Source organism: Trachymyrmex cornetzi, unplaced genomic scaffold, assembly GCF_001594075.2.
Source record: "Trachymyrmex cornetzi isolate Tcor2-1 unplaced genomic scaffold, Tcor1.1 scaffold262, whole genome shotgun sequence".
NCBI lineage: Eukaryota > Metazoa > Arthropoda > Insecta > Hymenoptera > Formicidae > Trachymyrmex > Trachymyrmex cornetzi.
The window spans coordinates 541,439-547,438 of record NW_017297292.1 but is presented as its reverse complement, the minus strand read 5'-3'; the positions used below and the strand labels follow the sequence as shown (position 1 = coordinate 547,438).

Below are 6,000 nucleotides of genomic sequence, written 5' to 3'. Positions count from 1 at the left end.
TTCTGTATCTATCTGTATAATATCTTGAAGAGAAATTCTTTTTTTTTTATAATTCAAACTGAGTCTAATTAAAACCGAGAAGTTTTTAAGAAGTCTAATTAAAACCGAGTTTAAGAGAAACAACAAATTCGCTATGTACGATTTTTTTATAATGATTGATTATAATAATATTTTGTGATTAATTTTACGAAGATATTAAAGCGAAAAACTAAATTCATCCAAAAATTATTTTCGGTTATTAAATATCATCTGGACACCAGAATTAAGTTTCTTAATTCTGCGACTTATAATACTAATTAAGAAAAATATTTTATTTCCCGGAATACGTCAACCTCTTTTCTTCGGAATTCGCATTCTCCTTTGTTTTTACTCAGGCTACTTAAAGTTTGCTGAAAGCATTCTTCGTAAATTCTTGTGTTTTTCATCGTCCTCGGCAGGACGCCTCGAGCGGCGTCAACGAAGTAACTCCGAAGGGTTAACGATTCTTCAACGTAAGGAACGGCAACTATTCTCCCATCTATCCGAGCTTCCATTTTCAGGCCGTCGGCAGTTTGCTAAACTATCTTATGTAACAGTTAGTCGCAAAAGGCAAAAGTGTCAACATCGTTTTTGCACGTTGTTCCATTTGAAATTATATTCTCGCGTAGGAAAATTGGTAAATTAAAAAATCTATTTTAATTTAGAAATAAATATGGCGAAAGAAATTATAATTTTAAATGCAGTATAGAAAAGAAAATGAAGAAAATAGTAGACATAGAAAATTACCCGAGATACATCTAAAAGAAAAAAAAAACATGCTTTGTAAACTTCAATTAATATTCATTTTCATTTCTTTTCTCTTTTGGCTTGCGACAACGTTCTACTTTTAACAAATTGATAAATTTGCGCTGTGCATATTATTTATCTTCCTTTATATTTTCATTCTTTTACAATAGCTTATGTTACGATATAATTTTTAATATGATAAACAATAATGATAAAATATTATATATACATTCCGTTATTGTATCGATATTGATTTGGTTAATCATTTTATTAACAGATATTTTCGTAATAATAGAGATACGGTTTATTCACGTAGCGTTCTCAGCATTTTTTTTATCATTGAAATCAAGAGCGCTGAGAATATACAATAAGTCGCTTAAGAGAATCATAAAATTCACGAGTGAGAATCGCGTTGAATGACCAATTCGCCATTTTGACGGTGAAGCATTGGAACCCGATAAGTGACCACGATTATTTAATTATCACCGGGGACGCGTCGCAGAGCGTCGCGGGACATTTCCATGCGGGAAAAACGATAACTATTTACATACGTACGCGTCTCTGGCCAGCTGCTAACGGAGGTAGCGAATTATTCCGTTTGAATCGAACTTCGATGAGAACGAGCCACTCAGCGAGCCGGGACACACGGAGATATTTACACTGTCAGGAGGACTGGTGAGAGTGGATTAGTGCGCGGTTGAATACGTGGGTGTGTTACACGGGACTCAACGCGATTTTCCAATTTACGCCGATCGATCCGCTGCGCCTGACCCGAGGCGAAAGCGCATATCGCGCATAAAGTAGCCAGTTTTCATTATTGAGGCAAATTCGACGTGGCAGGCTGCTGAATATTTGCAATTCGAATTAAGGGAAGTGTTAATTTAATGGAACGGCAAAAATAAATGCACGACTGCGCGATATTTGAGCACCTTCGATTGAGAGAAAAATTCACTCAGACATTCGGTTACGACTGTGCTTATTCTGTGGAATATTTTTGGCAAGCGTACGACTTTGTATTTAAGTACAGAAAAAGAGGGACAGTCGGAGAGCAGGAGAGAGAGAGAGAAAGAAAATAAACATTAATTGAAGTTTGTTAAGCACGCTTATATTTTTTATAGCTATCATATAGTATCTCGGAGTTAATCGTCTAATTTTCTATCTGTTGTTTTTTTGCATTTTATTCTCGCATACTGTATTCAAAATTATAATTTTGTTTCCATATTATTTCTTATACAATGAATTTTAATTAACCGATTTTTCTACATGGGAATATCATCTAGAAAAGTAGGTATCAGATTATACAAATTTTTGTAATATTTTCCTGATTATTATTCATAATACATGCATAATTTATTAAACGATGTAATCGATAAAAATTTACTTAAATCTAACGCACGAGTAAATTTATTTTACGTAAAAATGTATCACGCGTGTTACACGATTAATAATAATACGCAGTTTCATAAATACTGAATTTACAATATAATCAAACAAAATCGGGCGATCTGTCATTAAGGACTTTACAATAGTCTTCTATGAAATTTCTCGCAAATGGAAAAGCGATTGACGCATATTAGCGTGTGTGAACATAAACGGACCATGTTCCAACCTAACAGCGATCACATCAGTTCTATCCATCGTTCGCGTTTGTGTCGCACGAACTGTCATTTCCACACTGTACACTGCGCGATTAATTTGCCCGTCTCTCCGTCGGATTTTAAGGCCCAACGCAAACAAACGATGATGTTTGATGGGATATACCAACGGCGAAATGTCGCCGTCCTCAGTCCGGTATATACCGGCTTAAAGAAAAATTATTTCTTCCACAACGAACACCACCGCTGATTCGTAGACGGGTGAGAAAATTCGAGCCCGCTCCGCGGCATTTTAAAGCCTGTAATCCGCAGAAGAGAGGATATAATGGGATTTACGGCTCGAATTGAATTTTCGTGCATAGGGATCAGCACCGCGCGCACCGGCTGAATTCGAGCATAATAAACGGATATACACGATTTTTTAACTACGTTATTTATTTACGTGGGTATTTACGGGCAGCGGAAGTTTTGATTTTTTTTTTTAAGCGGCTGCAAAATCGCGATTATTTCCGAATAAAACAGAAACGGTTTGCTCGGTAATGAATTAAACTATCATGCGGAACAAATGTTTATCGCAATTGTATAACATAGCATTTATTAAGTTTTTTAATATAACACGAAATATGTACAAAGATATTTTATATAAACTCTCATAAGTATTTATAAATTAATGAGAAAATATAATATAATTTACACATGTAATTAAAATATTCTGACTTTGCGCGAATAGAATTTCAACTGCACGGTTCTTTTTTTATATCGTGGCAAAAAGAATTATATAGAATTGTATAGAATTTATAAAGAGATCTCATACAAAGGTATAGATCAATAAGAAAATATAATTTACATTGTAATTAAAATATTCGAACTTCACGAACAGAATCTCAATTGTACAATTTTTTTTATATTATGGCAAAGAGAATTATATAGAATTTCCTTTCAGATTCTGTCACGAATTATAAATCGTCCGGAACGAGCTTTATCGGTCTCTTTTACAGAGAACATTCCTTTCGTGCATTGTATTACGGGAGGCGAGAACGCTGGAAATCCAAGAAAGTAACGATAATGCCCTCGCAACAGTTTGTCGGGGAACTAATGGTTTCGGTGCAAGTTCGGACGGCACCTCGCGTGGCGCATCTCCGTGTTGTGTCCTGTGCAGAAAATAGAAGCTCCCTGCGGTCTGGATTGAGCTTCATGCGAGGTGCACGGTGTTTCGAGGCTCGCCGCTATGGCTCGCGGTCCGACCACGATGGCCGTTGATAACGTCGAGTACGCTGGGGAGATGAGCTTTACTTTCAAAAGCCCGCAGCGTCATCGTCGAAACTCGGTGATTTTTATGCGGCCCGGCCGCGCCTTGGAGGATTTACTATTCCAGCGAGCAGAATTTTACGACGGCGCCTTTGCGTCAATATACAGCAAGCGAGGAATGCACGATAGTAATGTAGGGGTGAGGAACGCAGTGGGAAAAATGAGAATATGAAATAGAGCAGAGAGATAAGAGAGTACAAAGAGACAGATAAGTAGGCGGAGAGACGAAGCGCGAGCAGAGAGTTAGGAAAGAAAACGCATCGTCAAGCGCGTGGGAATAAAGAATTGTTAAGAATTGTCCGCAAGTTGTGGAAAGGAAGAAGAAGAGAAAGACGGAGTTTTGTTACAGAATGCAAACATAGCGATAAAATGGTATTAAGGGAAAGGGAAGTAATACCGGCCCTAAGATGCGGCAGATTATATTTCTGTAGAGCTTATTTCTGTAGAAGTTGTTTTACATACTAACAATATCTTTTTACATCGTGCATAAATTGCAACGCTCTAAATGCACATTTAGATTGGATTATTAGTGAGCATGGAAAGAAGATGGTTTTGTTTAAGTATCTAAAAATTTAATTAGCGCTGCATCTGAAAATAATTATGTTGAACACGCTTAAAACGTGATGAGCCATCGATGACATTGCTGTAAAAAGCTTTAACATTCTAGCAATAAATTCAAGTATTTTATATAATCATTTTGAGTCCAAATTTATTTTCAGATGTGTATTATATTACAGTTAAATTTTTAAAACTTCAGCAAAACGTTCTTTCTGTAGTTTCTATTTTAAATTTACTGCATACGTGCATTCTTTATAATAAAAAATAAATATTACTTCGTAATTAAACATGATTTAATGGACATATACGATATTAAATTTTCTAGATAAAAACTGTATAAGGTAGATAAAATTTGACGTAATGTGCTAAACATATTTCTGCAATTCCCAAGATGGAAAAATCTAAATTTAACATTTTCCTCTGAAAATGTTTCAAATAATGTACAATTTTCTACTTTCTTTTTAACTCCATGGTACCAAACTAGACCAAAGTGTTATGCACTACCAAACTATTAATAATGAACGGGAGACATCTGTGACAGGCATATATTGCAATCTTTTCGCGTGACAAGTGCGCATACCGGTAATTGACTGGTGAAACGACGTGGCGCGTTTACGACTTTGCGGCGCGGCACCTTGATTCGTCCATGATGGCCCATCAAGCCTTTACGATCGATGATACTCGCCATTGCGTTTCTCAAGGTCCGCTGCGCAAATAGCTGCAGATGTTAACTTATACATGAATTCGGAACCACATTTATTCTGCAACATTCGATTTATCCGTTTTACTAATCTATTAAAATCACTACCCGAATGATACTAATTGCGTATAACCGATATAATTAAATCAACTGATACCACGCTTCTGTGATTCTATTTACTTCGAATAATCCGAGAACATGTAGATATAATACAGTGACTGCCAAAAGTTTCCAGCCAATATATAATTTTATTTTTTGTTAATCTGTTCCAGTTTATAAGTCAATAAAATTTTTGCTCTATAATTAATTTAAGAATATAATATTTTAAATACTAGAATATATTAAATAAGTACTTATATACTAGATCTTTATTTGTAACAATTTTTTATCTGAGCAATACGACAAAATTACCTTGGCGGGAAACTTTTGGCAGTCACTGTAAATCATCAACTCTCGTTACAATATCCATTGTAGCATTGATATCCCCTTGCATAAAAAACCGATAATACACAGTAAAAAATATTTGTATTCGTGTTGGAAGCGATCCACTCAAATCCTTGTTAAAATTTTGTGTTGAATTTTTATTTGAATGTTAATTTAACATAATATGATTATGTCAATTAAATATTTTGTACTAAATCGATATTTAACGGTTCTTAGTGACAAAATAACAGAATTTATAAGTGAGCAAAAAAAATTAATATAAAAATAATGTTTTAAAATATAAATTCTAAGATGAACGAATAAAATATGTATTAATTTAATCAGTATATCATAAATATTAATTTTGCTGAAAAAATATGCTTGCACAATTTGCTTACAAATAATGTTAAATTTTTTAAATATAATATTTGTATTACTTTCTAATAATACCTTGTGTTAAATAAACACAAAAATTTGAGTGAATCGCTGGGACACATAAAATGTGTTAAATTTAACACAAATTTTCCAATTGTATAGCGAGTTGATTCTCTCTTTTAATAAATTTGTCTCCTTTTTAATACATCTATAAATATCGTTAACGTCGCGCTGCTACGGGGGGATGAAAAGAGCGCCTCGTGTATTCACCCTCGC

General features: G+C 34.5%; 1 protein-coding gene across 1 annotated transcript in view; it reads left to right on the top strand.

The window, feature by feature from the left end:
• Positions 1-1,388: 1,388 nt before the first annotated feature.
• LOC108761770 (cuticle protein 19) overlaps positions 1,389-6,000 on the top strand; it is a 48,209-nt gene continuing 43,597 nt past the window's right edge. Inside the window, exon 1 of the mRNA XM_018508486.1 lies at positions 1,389-1,440. The gene's annotated coding sequence lies outside the window, so the exon portion shown is untranslated. The remainder of the gene's footprint in view (positions 1,441-6,000) is intronic.